Raw genomic sequence first — 16,248 nt, 5'->3', positions numbered from 1 at the left:
GTTAACTAAACAGGACCATACTAAAGTTGGTTTGATAATTAGGGACCCCCCTCCCTCTTGCAAATTAGCAGATCAGCCAGTGATTAATGCAAGTCAAGTGGCAGTGATGCAAGAAGTAAGATTATATATATTTATCATTATATATATATTATAATGATAAAGACAGCCTAATTCATCAACTCCTAAATGCAGGCAGTAGATATCATGTTTATCTGTTTTTCTTGCAGGAACATAGTCGTAGGTTGAGCCAAAATCTTCCCCGTCCAACATGCCTGGTACTATATACCAGACAAGTTGGATGTATATAAGTTATGTATATGGTATTATTGTAATTTATATCATATAACTTCTTGAGCTGAGCAGTTTGAATTCACTTTTTGGTTGAGCAACAATTATATATATGGTTTATATCATACAGTTGATAGTACAGGAAATGATCATGCAGTTTAAGATGAAGAAAGAGGTTGCAGTTGTTAAAGGTAAAGGGATAGGGTTTAATTTCAGGAAAGGGGGAGCTTGTGATATTTTACATGGCTTTCTCTCAATTCAAAAGTTAACACAGGGAGGGTGAATATATTAGAATTATGAAATATCTTTAAAGCATGATTCATAGAAGCCATGAATGCATATTCAACATTAAAAATGTTTAGCAGGAAGATGCCAAGATGGATGAGTACAAAGCTGGAAACTCTAATTGATCAGAAAAAGTTGGCATGCAAAAGTTATAGAATGATTAAAAGTACTCATACCTATATTGCAGCTACAAGTTCATGTGCAATAGCACCACAGAAAAGGTTGCTAAGACACAGCAAACAGGGAAAAGAATTTGATGTAAGTGAATACAAACAGAAGAAAATAAATCAGATTGGGCCCTTGCATAATGAGTGTGGAAAAACCTTACATAACCCAGCTGATGTTACTGATGAAGTGAACAGGTACTTTGTATCAATCTTTCCAGACGAGAGCTCCCTTATATTGAGAGAGGCTGTGGGAGTGGGGCTGAGTCAGTATGAGATTAGCAATGTTGAATTACAGAAGATTGTTTATCAGAAAAACTTGAAAATTTTTCTAAAGCCAAAAGGCATATAATGCCCCTGTAGTTAAAAAATTAAAAATTAATAAACTTTTTAATTTCTTTTTTTCATACTGGTTTCTTCTATTTATAAATAAGCAGTTTTTAGAAAAGACCAGATGATATTTTGTCTTTTTTTTTAAAAATTGCCTATCTACTTAAAAACAGAAAAAAAAAAAAAAAAAAAAAAACAATATATCACCTTTAAAAGAACCTACAGTCAGTGAGTTGATTAAATATAGAGATTTAAGAATTTTTTCTTTTGCTGGCTTGAATTGTTCTACTGCTAATCTAAGAACTGAATTTTTACAGTATATGACATTATAACCTTTCATCTAGCAGAAAATCCTAGCCCAGAAGCAGCCAACCTGTTGAACACTTATACCAAGCAATAAAAGTGTCACACATAACTATTGTTAGTGGTATGCCCATCTGATTTGGAGGGGGAAAAAAAAACATAATAAATTGTGATCTAGGTTTAAATGTGATGGGAACTTACAGTTCATATTTACTGCCTTCTTTTGTTAATATAGTAAAAATAAGTAGGGGCATTAGTGAGCTCCTCATGACATCAATACTGTAAGAACAAACATTTATTCCTTTACATACTTAGCAGAAACATTATTGATGTCAGGTGAAAATCATTGAGTGGGGGTATTGATTTTGGAAGCTCCTGAAGCCCCCCCTAGGTGGTACATGACATTTCCAACTTATGTGGCATGCTGCACGACGAACTGACCACCCTAGCTTAGACTTCCCAAGTAACTCACTAGTATGAAGATACAGGTAGAGTATTTAGTTGCAAGTGACTGACTGGGCTTTGCTAAAAGTCTTTATGTACAAACAGAATACTTGGAGATCTTAAACAGGCATAATACACCAGCTGATAGTGCATCAGCTGGTGTATTATGCCTGTTGTGTGGTCATGGGCCAGTTTACATTTGAGTCAACTGAAAAACTCAAAATAACTCAAAAGTCCTTACACTCTCCACCTTAGGTTTGTTGATTACAGCTACAAGAAAAGTGGCCTCTAACCTAGCACTGATTGTGTCCCAGATCATAACAAAAATTGTCATGTGAGACAGATGCCAAACTTTTTTTTATTTCCAAAAAAAAAAAAAAAGTTTTTTTTTTAAATACTGCTTGGAGTCTAATAATATTCTTGACCCTTTATGAATGGATTTCAGTACTTACTAAATGTAAATTTTTAATTTTTAAACAAAAAATTTGAAAATTTATATGCTATATGCCTGCTATTTTAAAAGAAATAAAATTTTTATTAATTCTGCTGGGGGAAAAAATCAGTACAAACAACAATTTTAGCTGCTTCCATTTTAAACTTGATAAAATTAAAACCATTAAGCATACAAAATGAATGTGTGGACTCTAATACTTATTCAACAATTAATTCAGCTAATTCAAAATACTGAATTTAAAATATGTTGTGTTCTTTGTCCACAAAAACACTCAATTTTTTAAACAATAAACTGTGCTGAAAACTTGAAAGTATCATTTTGACATTTTTCAATACATTCAGTATTTTTATTTGACTCAAGCATAAAAGGTTGAAACAAAATTCACAGCATATGTGTGTGTGTTCCCCCCCCCCAACATCGAAATTACAACTTTATTTTGCACTAACAATCACATTAATATTTCTTGCTGGATGCCGGATATTTTTTCTTCATCTGCATCTTCCTTCTTCACCTTTCACTTCTTGCAATAACTTCAAGAACTACTTGGCCTGCTCTTGTTGATAAATAATTCTTCCTAAAAAACAAATAAAATAACAGTATACTAAATATATACACTCAGTGACCACTAGATTATGACCACTCCATTCGTAATTAGCATTAGTAGAGGCATTTGCTGCAAGAAAGCAAGCTTATGCAGCATCAGCCAAAAAAAAAAAAAAAAAAAAAAACCCACTTCCACTTCACCCCTCTGTTCGTTCAAAATACCTGTCCAGCTGAGCCTTAAACTTATTTAGGCTATCAACCTCCACCACAAGGGATGGCAGTCTGTTCCACCAACCAACCACCCGCTGGCTAAAGGCAAATTTCCGCACATCCATCCTACATCTGTCTTTCCTCAATTTGAATTTATGCCCTCTCAGGTGATTTTTCTGAGCTAGAGGAAGAATCCCATCAGCATTGAGCATGCTTAAACCATTCAAGGCTTTATACACCTCTATCAGATCACCTCGCTGGTGCCTAGTCTCCAGACACTGTAATTTGCAAAACTTAAGCCTTTCTTCGTAAGAGCACCCCTTTGTTCCATTCACTAATCTTGTTGCCCTTCTCTGTACTCGTTCCAGCAGCTCTACATCCTTCTTGAAATGAGGCCTCCAGACCTGTATACAGTACTCTAGGTGTGGCCTGACCATTGCCTTGTACAATGGAATAATCACCTCCTTATCCCTGCTGGAAAAATTCCTGTATATCATTGACAATACTCCATGAGCTACTCTTGCAGCCCGTCTGCACTGCTCAGAGAACTTCATATCTGCCTGCACAATCACCCCCAAGTCCCTTTCATTCTCTACCACTGTCAGTGTAGTACCACAGAGTTGATACGTTGCTCTGGGGTTGCTGTTTCCCATGTGTAGTACTTTACATTTGTCAATGTTAAACTTCATTTGCCACCTCTCAGCCCATCTGCTCAACCTTTCCAGATCCTGTTGCAGCAGTGTAGTGTCCTTGAAAACCCTGCCAACCTTTGTATCATCTGCAAACTTGGACATTAAGCTTGATATACCATCATCAATATCATTTATAAATACAGAAAACACTAATGGACCCAACACTGAGCCCTGAGGGACTCCACTAATAACATTAGTCCACGATGAGCAGTGTCCATTGATTACCACTCTCTGTCTTCTCCCACTCAACCACCCCTTTATCCATAGCAGCAATTTGCCTCCAACGTCACAGTAATGGAGTATGCTGCATAGCTCGTAGTATAAAAGCCAAACAGATTCCTACACTACAGCAGTGGTAATCTCCATCTGGTCATGCATATCAAAGTGGCAGTTATGGGACATAGTAAAGATATCATGGAGTTTCAAAAGGGCATGACTGTGGGACCTTGAGCATCGGGTGCTTCCATATTAGAAACAGCAAATTATCAGTTCCTCACTCAGCCCACTGTGGTTAAGGTATACAAAGAATGGTGTTGAATGGGTCTGTTTTTATGATCCATATTCCAATTTAACAGGTGTTTATTGGTAGATATAAAATTTTATAGGGAAGTATGGTGAAATTATATCAATTAGGGAGTTGATTTAGTTGTAAACTATTTCAATGAAAACTGGAAATAATGAACCAACTGTCCATGATTTCCAGTTTACATCTAAATTAACCACATCAAGCCATCAGCATTGTTACTGGAGCATTTAGAACATACTTATTCAGAGTTTATACATTGAAGCAGTTGAACTATCACTATTTCTCCCACAAAAGCAGTTGCCACTATATATACTTTTAAACTGAAATCGCTGCCAGGAAACCCTACATGGACATCCATTTTTGAGCCACTATGGGAAACTCTCTATAATACCCATCAGACTGCCAACTGTCCCTTTGGTTTCCATGTCCTAGAGCTACATCATGGTAGACAATGTTGCCCAGTCACGAGGCATCTACTTCCACCCTGGCATTCTCGCATACTGTCATGCGACTTCTCCATTAATTGGAGTAAGTCTATCACTCCATCTTCTGTCTATCAAGCAAGTACTCTGACTTTTTGCCTGTCTTCACTGATGACTCTGACAGATTCCCCATGAATGCAGCATATATACAGCTGAGTTGTATGCTATAGAGTTAACCTTGGACCACATTAAAACTACAAGTACTAAAGGTGTGTGGCGTATAACCCCAGGAGAGAGTATGGGCTTGGCACACCCAGGGTCCTGAGCTGAATATCATCATTCTTCTCTTTCTTGTGATTCCCTTCTACTTTTCTCGCTCTCTCTCTCTCTCTCTCTCTCTCTCTCTCTCTCTCTCTCTCTCTCTCTCTCTCTCAGGGTAACTCAGGATTTTTTTTTTTTTTTTTTTTTTGGCTGGTGCAGCATAAGCCTCAGGCTTCCTTGCACCATATAGCTAATAATAATAATACTTACATTATTTCTTGTTTTCAATTAAATCAATTCCCCAATTGTTAATTTCACCATACTTTATTATAAAAATCTATATCTATTAATGAAACCTGTTAAACTGGAATATAGATCATAGAAAAAGATTTTATATTGCTGATTGCTTTCATTTGTGCATTGATAGGTGTTGGTCCCTGTTGAGTGCCCATTAATGGTATACATCAGCAGGTGATAAATTCAAATATTAATAAATGTTAATCTGGTATGTATGTTGTTAATGTTAGTTTTAAAATCCCTTTTATGCTTTTTCAGTATTACCCTTAGTAACATATAATTAACTGTTGCATTAGACATGCTAGTTCATGAATACAATTTATAGTTTAGCTATAGCATGTATTATTATTCAAATAATTTTAACAGCTTAATAGTTTTAATTATATCAATAAATATGCAAAGATCATGTAATGTTCAATTATTTAATGGCATTAGTGATCATCATTATATCTTTACCTTAACACGAGTAATCATATTGCCTTTTGTTGTGTATATAGTACAGTACTTCATAAAACTATTTAACTTAGTCTCCTAATAAGTGCTGTTAATGGTACAGCTGTTTTATACAAAATTGTCACTATAAGCACGTGAAATTTGATATCATTCACGAGCTCCCACAATCATGTCTTTTTAAAATTCCTTGGTATCTTTACTACATTACATAACTACTACTTTATCACTTTCACTTGCACAACCAGATGCAAATTACCACTGCGCTAAGATATAAAGCAGTTCAGCCTTTTATACTGAGACTATGCAGCATAGGGTGGTCCTAATTCAGTGATTACTGTGTGTATGTGTGTAAGCAAAATTAGATAAAAATTCTATGATTGCATTAGAGATGTCCTTTCCCTTGAATCTCCTAATAGCTAGACTGTTGGAATAAACCATCAACAGAAAGATAAAAGTGTATGAATGAAAAATATAAACCTTGTACTTGGGTTTTCTGGGAGTGGGAATTCCCATCAGATCTAGTGATGGCCACAGAAATTATAGTTTTATATATATGTATACACACACTGATGAGCCAAAACATTATGACCAGCAAGTTGTTATGCAAATTGAAGCAACTGCAGTTGAACTATAGCCCGGGTCGGGACACAGTATAAAAAAACACCTGATACTGAGCTCCATTAATCAGTTACTCTTGTTATTCAGATGGAAAAGGCAGTGGACTTAATGAGTTTGACAAAGGCCAAATTGTAATGGCCAGATAACTGGGTCAGAGCATATCCAAAACGGTATGTCTGGTGGGGTGCTCACGGTCAGCCATGGTTAGTACCTACTGAAAGTGGACCAAGGAGGGAAAATCCATGAACTGCCAGCGAAGTGTTGGATGACCACGGCTCGTTGATGCTCGAGGTGAACGAAGGCTCTCCCGGATGGTACGTGGCAAAAGGGCGACTGTGGCGCAACTCACCAGTAATTGGAATGCTGGTGACAGGAGTAATGTGTCACAACATAAAGTACATTACATCGAACTCTGCTGAAAATGGGGCTGCGTAGCCACAGGCCGCTCCGAGTGCCAATGCTAACCACGGTTCACCAGCGACAGCACCTACAATGGGCATGCGAGCATCGAAACTGGAAACTGATCCTTGAGTGATTGGAAGAAGGTCGTCTGGTCCGATGAATCACATTTTCTGTTGCACCGTGTGGACAGCCAGTTATGTGTGCGTCGTTTACCTGGGGAAGTGATGGCACCTGGATGCACCATGGGACAAAAACCAGCTGACGGCGGCGGTGTCATGCTTTGGGCGATGTTCTGCTGGGATACCCTAGGTCCAGTCATCCATGTGCTGGGCACTCTGACATCTACCACCTACCTAAACATCGGACGAAAACATAGTCGCTAGATCCAACTCTTCCAGAGGGGATGGTACTGGAAAAGACCCTCTCCCTCAGAACAACGTTAGAGAACCTCCTTAAAGATACCAGCAACAGAATAACTACTGGATTCGAGGAAAAATAGTGTCCATCTGGACAAAGCTGGAGACAGTCCTACTCCAAGCCAACCTAGAGTGCGAAACTGGAGGCCCTCCAATCTGTGGGAGCAGACCAAATGCCACAGCGTACTCCTTCGTGTGTGCAAGCGCTGAGGACCACTGATTGCTGACCAAACTCCAACTGTGACTACAGCAATGAAACGCAGGACCCTCCTGCCACGCCATTTGGTAATACTGCGCCCAACCTCCACAGACGAAAACAGTACCAGTGGGCAGGTCAAAAATCTGGTGGTCACAAAGTTGGCAGACGAGTTCAGAGATACCAAAATAAAATCGTTAAGGAAGACCCGAAACATAGGGATTATCATTGAGACTCAAACAAAAGAGGATGCAACAAAAATCCAACAAAATGAGAAAATTCAAACACTCGGACTTGAAGCCCTACCCCCGAGATGCAAAGGACCTAGCATAAGGATATATAACCTCGACAATGATCTGACACCAACTGCTCTCCAGGAGGAGTTGTATTGCAGAAACCTCCAACACGCACATCCAAAAGAATCCGCCAACTTGATCATTCCCAAGTTCAAGCCAGAACAGGAAATACTTACCACTGGGTGGTGGAATTGTCACCAGCAGCCTGGGGCATCTTAGCCAGACCAACAGAGTGTTTATAAACTGGGGCAGTCACTGCTTTAGGGAACACGTAGCTGTCCCTTGTTTCCAGTGTTGCCGGTTTGGGTATGCCACTCACACTTGTGCCCAAACACAACCCACTTGTGGCCACGACTTCAGCACGTGTCCGAATAAAGACAAGCAAATTCCATAAGCTACCAGCAGAGCACTCAGTTAGGGACAGCGAATGTTTGTTATTTGGTTTTTAGGAGCATTAGCAACTAAGGCCATATTGCTCCGGGATATGCGGTGGTCATTCCCTGACCTTTCCGCATCCTCCGTATTTGGTGGTGACGGGCTCGAACCCCGGTCTAATCAAGAAGCGTGTGCTACGCACTGCTGCTCCTTCCCACCTGGCTACGGAGGCGCCAACAGCGAATGTCCAGTGTACTGTAAAGCAAAGAGCACTTTCCAAATGAGACTAGATTATGGCCACATGCCCTAAATCCTATAACATCAACAGGGTAAAATTCATACAACTGAATGCACAATGGTCCAAAATAGTAGCGGCGCAGCTCACAAAGAAGGCGAACGAGGCAAATCTCAAGATATATTCCTCATCCAGGAGCCATATGCATATTGCAAGGAGGTCAGGGGTTACCCATGGCCTATAAGATAGTGCAGGATACCAGAGAAACACCCTGGGCCTGCATATTGATTCGGAATCCAAATATAGCAGCAACAAAACTAACCAACTACTGCAAATCTTGGGCTGCATGTGCCCATATTATCATGCCCCTGGGTGAATTTTATGCGGTATTGCTATACTTTACCCAGGTGAAGATATACTACCAGTAACCAGATGTCCGAGGAGCCTCCAGCGTGGTTCAGCGAGACCACGGGTAGACGTGGAGTACAGAATGGGCAACAACTTGAAGATTACTTAGTGAATAGTCCATACACTGTCCTCAACCGACCAAACAACCTGGCAACATTCTCTAGTTCGATGGGGTAGGCCACAATCGATGTCTCTCTGGCTACCAGATCCCTGGCTGGCCACCTAACATCGTGGACAGTCCAAGAAAGCTGGACCACATCAGACCACAGGGCCATCACGTTTGAGCTCCAACGCTCCCTTAGCCAACACCAAGCAGTGAGGCAGGCACAGCCAAGATATGTCATAGAGAAGGCTGATTGACCACTCGTCCAAGCCACACTGACCACAGCAGCCCAATCACTGAACATCATTGGACTCAGCCCAGATCAGCACCAGATGACGGTCACTGGTCTCATCACTGAAGCTGCCAACACCTCTATTAAAAAGAAAAACCCAACCCCAGGGGCTGTACCTTGGTGGTCTCCAGAGCTACAGAGGCTTAGGCAGGAGGTGCACAGGAGAAGGAAACTCTTCCAGCGGGCAAGGCACTCCCAGCCAGAAGTGAAAGTGGAGGCACTAAGACAGAACTTCCAGGCCGCAAGGAACCTGTACACTGCAACCATACACCAGTGTAAGATGTGCAGTTGGGAACACCTTGTTTCTACCACTGGGAATGATAATCACTGGGGTGTGGTATACAGAGTAACCAAAAACAAACTCCCCAGGGGTGAGACCATACCAGCGACGAGGACACGGCAGCGTATTTATACCCGGACCTGGCAGGAAACAATTATTAACATCATGGATACCATGTTTCAAGGCCATCTTGCCCCCTCTACCCCAGAACAGATAACCCTCTCTGCGGACAATGAAACCTACTGCAGCAGAAGAACCTTCCATCACACCTGAACTGGAAACAGCTGCCATGAGGATTAGAAACAAGATTATAAATTAGATCAGAGCCAAGAAGTCTCTTGGCTCTGATCTATTGGAGCCAGAGATTGTCAAGAAAGCTGTCAAACCATTCCAGAGGTGCTTCTTAACCTATACAACCACTGCCTCAAAGAAGCCTGTTCCCCAGGCCTGGAAAACTGCAAACTTGTGCCTCATTCCCAAAAGTCCCAACAAACAACTGGACCTACCGATGTCGTACAGACACATAGCACTCTTATCAGTCCTGAGCAAGCTCTTTGAGCAGCTATTAAGAAACAGAATAGGAATCCACTACACTGCAGCCAGCCTGCAGTCACCCCAACAATATGGATTTAGGAAGGGATGCTCAACCCTGGATGTCCTGGAAAATATTACTAATGATGCAACTACCTCAGATCAGAAATACTTTCTGGTCATAGCAATAGACTTTGCTGGGGCGTTTGACACTTTATGGTGGCCAAGCGTCCTGGCCCGACTCCGGAAGGCCAACCTACCATCAAATCTGTGTCAAGTCATCAAATCCTACCTGTCGAATAGGTTCGTGACAGTCAGAGCACCATGTTCTTCAGTAACAAGAGAAGAGAAGTAACAGAGGATGCCCACAGGGCTCAATCCTGGGTCCACTCCTATGGAACCTGGTTTTAGACGGCTTTTTGAACCTGGAACTCGGCGACATCATCCCCCTAGCCTATGTGGATGATGTGGTGCTGATGCTGCCTGGGAGGTCTAGGGCGCAACTGGAGAACACCGCCAACAGAGCAATAGAAACCCTAGAGGACTGGGCTAACAGCAATAACTTGAAGATCTCATCCTCGAAGACAAGATTCCCGACGACCCCCTGAAATCAAGATACAAGGTAACACTATTAAGCTTACCACCGAATTAAAGCACCTTTGAGTCATACTAGACAAGAACCTGAGCTTTACACCACATATAGTGCACTTATGGAAGAAAATTAGAGGCTCCGCGCTTTTTTGCACAAATCACACGCAAGGAATGGGGTTTGAGGAGAAAAACCCTCAGCCTTTACTATAAAACTATTTTCCTGCCAACGATTACATATGCTGCTGGAATATGGTATCGCAAGGCTACCACTGCAGTGAACCGGAAAAAAATCGGAGACTATGCAGTGACACATACTCATAACCATCTCGAGAGATGTAACGCTGTAAGTACCAGGCCCTAACGGGATCCCTCCCTCTGGACCTGGAGATTGTTAAGCATGGGCTACTCTATCAACTGACCAAAGGCAGAATGGCAACATGCCTCGACTACACCATAGATCTGTCAAATGATTCCAAAGTAGAAAGGAACCGTCGCTCCGCTTATCTTCAACAAACTTGGCAGGCCCGTTGGGAGACCTCCAGCAAAGGTACAATAACTAGAAAATTTCTACCCAACATATGGCTGGTATACCCGGATTATCCACCGTGGCTCTCATCAGGACTCTACACCACCTACCTGCTGACGGGACACGGGGCCATTAGAGACAAACTACAAGGATTTGGACTGAGTGATATGCCGTTTTGCCTCTGTGGTGAACATGAAACGTGGGAGCACCTAATGTACAGTTGCCCACTTATATGAGGACCTCTATTGCAGGTTCATCACTAGAACACAACTTAACCTCCGTAATCAAGAAGACCTCGCCATAATTGAAGTTGACACATACAAGGTGTTTGTGCAGCTGGCCCAGGACCTCTTCACAAGAAGAAGGACGCTCCCACAGCCTCAACCACTGCAGTAAACCACCATGATGTGCAGAAAGTCTACACAACCACGGAAACCTACCGATGATGAACTGACACCAGGGTGAAACAATCAAGGAATTAAACCTCACAACTGAGTAATGAAGTGACAATCTCTATGACAACCCACAGATGTATCCACTTGATGTGACAATCTCATTCAACACATGAACATGACATGAATAAGGTAACTGGACTTGACCTGGAAGTGACCAACTAAAAAAAAAAAAAAAAAGAAATCACACTGTGACAACCTCATCCACACAGGCATTTCACAACCTGATCAAGACAACAAGACCACCATGCAAGGACTCAGAGAAATGACTGCAGCACATTGCTGCCACCTAGCCATATGGCAATCTGGGCTGGTAACCTTGACCAGCCTGCTTTCACTCCTATTCCTGAGATGGCTCGCTGTCTTCTCCTCCTCCTGCCATTCCCTCTTTCCTTCTGGTGGGGCATGGGCATGCCCCACTGACTGCATGGGCCATTACTTCTCTTTCTTCCCCCTAGCCTTCAGTCTCCCTACCCTTCTCTTGACTGTACACCATGAAAGCTCCACACATCCAAATTTAAATAAATACCAAAATTATTGCCCACCCCATTAGGCCTCTAGAATTGTCATTTTAGTGTACAACCCCATGGTAATTTCGGCGAACAAACCCCACATACTATCTCTTAATGGCGATCTTGCAATAATACCACCGCAATTATCTTTTTTTTTTTTTTTTTTTTTTTAGGACCCAGCCACTGAAATCCCAGGAAATTAGGCGGTGGGCCCTGCCAGAGTATAATAAATTTCAAGGTACACCTGGCCAGCCTTCTCGATGGCATAGTACAGACAATGTCGGGTCCCATTTCCATGTGACCTTACCCTCTAGATATATAGATGACCTCATAGTTATTAACTGCCCTAATTTCATCAAGGATTATAGACACTTATACCCCAATGAACTCAAACTATAAAAAAAAAACAACAATGATACCACAGCCTATTTCCTAGATCTTGAAATTACATTAATAAACAACAGAGCTACCATCAACCTATAAAACAAACATGATGCATTCAATTTTAATATAGTCAACCTCACACAGTGGCATTCCAATATTTTGAGAGGAGTGCATGCCAACGTTATACTAGCGCAAAGCATCAGAATAGCAACCATCTGCAGCAATAAGGAAATAACTATCGATAACATCAAGATGCTATACAAAAAACTAATAAACCATTTTCCTACAGCATATCTTCGCTACCACTTCTGTAAAGCCCTTAACACCGTGAAGCATAAAAAACTATGGGACATCAAAATAAACAGCATAATCATTAATCAATAACAAAAAAAACCATATATACCAAGTATGTAAATAGTGTATACACAATACACTAGGCCTCTGGTGGTGTCTTACAACCTAGAAAACTTGTACCCACCAATTGGCCTAACACAGTGTATTAAATTATTTAGTGGGAAATAATAATTATTATTTTCTATTTTATTTTTACTTTCATTTCATTATATACCTACCATATATTTTTCACACAACTGACCTTAAATACACGATGCACTCACTCCCAGACCTAACAGGTTCCTAACTATAGGAATGGGTTTGCAACCCCAAACTACCCGAGCCCAACTACTTATCTCTACTTCATTCATCTTTCTGCTTTACTAGCCACTACTTATTATGTCCTGTGAGCCATTAGTCCACTGAACGCAATATGCGGGACACTACCTTCTTACTTTATGCAATCTATTTTTCGCCTTAACAAAGTTTAGCTGCTTTTCGCTGCTACTTTGTAAGCTATTATATTTCTCAACTATCCTGGGCGGTTTGGACATCATGTATTTAACTGTGTTCATCACCACTTATTTCATTTCAATCTATACAGACACCATACCATAATTATTATAATTTTTCCCCCCCACACCTTCTAACGCTAGGAGCCGCTAGCATACCCACACGTAAATATACCGGCACGCCGCCATCTTGGTCATTTGGTCAGTTTTACAAAGTAACGGTAACTCCCTTTCTTCCTGCCTATTCCAATATTCATTACTTTAATTTTTTCAGGTTTTCAATTGTTTTCACTTGTTTCTGTAAGGTAGTCATAATGTAAGGTCATCCATGATCTGTATGCACTACGTAATTTAACCACATTTATTGACACAATCTATTAGACCTTACTCTTACCGCAAAATTTTAAATAATTTTAATATTTCGTTCTCAACATGTGGCAACAGCTCACGTGTACCACAGCATACAGAACATGTCAGAAACAGAAGCAAGAACATTGAGGTCTTTTTTATAATTTCGGTGGATGACCTCTGATGATGGCACTGAGATTGTGAAAGACATCGCAATGTTATCTTATTTTGGTCGCCTTTTCACTTCTTATCCTTATTTTTAATTTCCTGTCTGTTTCTTCTTCCTTTTCTTCTTCATACCATATATCGCTACATTCCTTATTCATTCAGTCGAGCTCACAGTGTATACCGTATATTCAATAGGTTTAAATCAAAATCTTCTTCACATTTCTACATACAATATACTTTATATATTGATAAGGAAGATGGTTGTATGTGGTAAAAATGCCATAACCTCAATAATTTGCAGGTCATTAAAACTAATTACTAAGCAGGAAATGGATGATGATGCCAGATTCAGCTGGCATTGCCATCCATAAGGTGAAAATTAGTTTTTGATAGAAGTAGAAATAACCACTTCTGCATTACATTTTTTCTGATTGTTAGGAATGTTGAAGATACAAGGTGATGGCAAGTTAAAAGATTAGATGCAGAAACTCTAACATTAAATAATTATTGAATAATATAAAAGCTAACTACATAAATAGAATAATATAAGATATAAATAAATGATTCACTATTTAAATTACTGAAAGAACATTTATTAAATACATTTTAAAATTACCACAAATTTAAACAGATATGCCAACCGTTTAAAACTGATTTAATAGTAAAATAAAATAAAATAAATTGATACAAAAGACTGTAAAATAATATTTACCAAAATTTGATTATTTACAAAAAACTAGTTTACAACAAAAATAAAATAAAATAAGTAAATAAGTTAAAATGCATTAAAATATAAATTTAAAAGCGATAAAAACACTATTGAAGCTTTCAGAGGTGTCTGCCTCCTTCCTCAGCAATAATGAAACTTAAGCGACACATCCTTAAATACCACATTCACGGCACACCTGGATGACCATGTGCATACTCGGTATTCCTTTCACGTGTACCAGAACCGGAAGTGGTCTGGGGACGTGGAAAACTAAAATGTTTATCTCTGGCAAAAACTACCGCCTCAAAAAGGGGGTGAAGCCTAACTCCCCTGTCTCTGTTCATGCTATTGTTGCCAGAGGATCCAATCCACAGACTTTCCAGCCACTTGCAGTCCCAGAATCTATGCGCCCGGTCAAGGATGTATTGCTTAAGTTTCATTATTGCTGAGGAAGGAGGCAGACACCTCCAAAAGCTTCAATAGTGTTTATTGCTTTTAAATTTATATTTTAATGCATTTTAACTTATTTACTTATTTTATTTTATTTTTGTTGTAAACTAGTTTTTTGTAAATAATCAAATTTTGGTAAATATTATTTTACAGTCTTTTTCTATCATTTTATTTTATTTTACTATTAAATCAGTTTTAAACGGTTGGCATATCTGTTTAAATTTGTGGTATGAATAATCCCAACCTTAGAGGCCTTATTGCAGATACATTTGAAAATTGCTTAAAACACAAAGCTATATAATTATGCTGACCAAATATATAGTACCTATAATTTCTACATAGTTGGTAATATTATTATACCCAAATTTTTTTTTAATAACATTAAACAACCTAATACAATAAGCAAAGCTAAGATCACTTATCTATAACTGCACGTGGTGGCTACCAAAAGGAAAATGGATTATTAATGTTAATGCTTGGTTTGGACTGCTTTTTAGTATCCTCTAATATTGTGTTTAATCAATGTGACAATTTTGTGGTAAATATAACAAAGTAAACTGTAATTAAATACACTTAAATATGTAAAACTTTCTAATTAATTAATTTACCTATACCAATACTGAATATATACATTTGTACTAATTCCTTGCATTGCTATATTTATTTCTTACAATTCTTCAGTGTCCAATACTCACACTACAACTGAGATATCATCCCTAATACATGCTTTTTTTTTTGCTCAAATAATTAAATAAAGGATAGTAATGAAGCCAACAAAACAATTTTTATGTAATAAATCAAGCATAAAATGAATAGAACCTAACTTGCCATATTAAAGGATTCAGTATCTGTATATTAAAAAAAACTGAAAACTAGAATACTTATTATTCATTCACATCACAAAGATCTACACACAAAAATAATTATGACAGGTTGCAGGCAATATAAAGAGTGTTCAGGTAATTACTCAGCACAAGCCTTAAAATGTCCCTTTCAAGGCTATTTCCATAAGACTGTCTGTATTTATAAAGTTAGAGAACTGAACTTGTGTGTAACCCTGAACTAGAATGGCAATTGCATTAGCATAGGCATACAATGTAAGAAAGCAAGCTTATGCAGCATCAGCCAAAAAAAAAAGAAAACCTCCCATTTCACCCCTCCATTCGTTCCAAATGCCTGTCCAGCTCAGCCTTAAATTTATTTAGGCTATTAGCTTCCACAACAAAAGATGGAAGCCTGTTCCACCAATCAACTACCCGCTGGCTAAAGGCAAATTTCCACACATCTATTCTACAACTATCTTTCCTCAATTTGAAACTGTGCCCCCTCAGGTTCTTAGTCTGAGCAAGAGGAAGGTTCCCATCAGCATTCAGCCTGCTCAACCCATTCAAGGCCTTATACACCTCAATCAGATCACCTCACAGGTGTTATGTTGTGTT

General features: G+C 39.4%; 1 protein-coding gene across 1 annotated transcript in view; it reads left to right on the top strand.

Annotated features, from left to right (window-relative positions):
* Positions 1-16,248, top strand: part of LOC150077502 (protein lin-9 homolog) — a 191,490-nt gene that overhangs the window by 158,884 nt on the left and 16,358 nt on the right. The window lies entirely within an intron of this gene.

Source organism: Mastigoproctus giganteus, chromosome 12 (assembly GCF_048544385.1).
Source record: "Mastigoproctus giganteus isolate SK-2022 chromosome 12, ASM4854438v1, whole genome shotgun sequence".
Taxonomy (NCBI): Eukaryota; Metazoa; Arthropoda; class Arachnida; order Uropygi; family Thelyphonidae; genus Mastigoproctus; species Mastigoproctus giganteus.
This window is presented reverse-complemented; position numbering and strand designations above follow the sequence as displayed.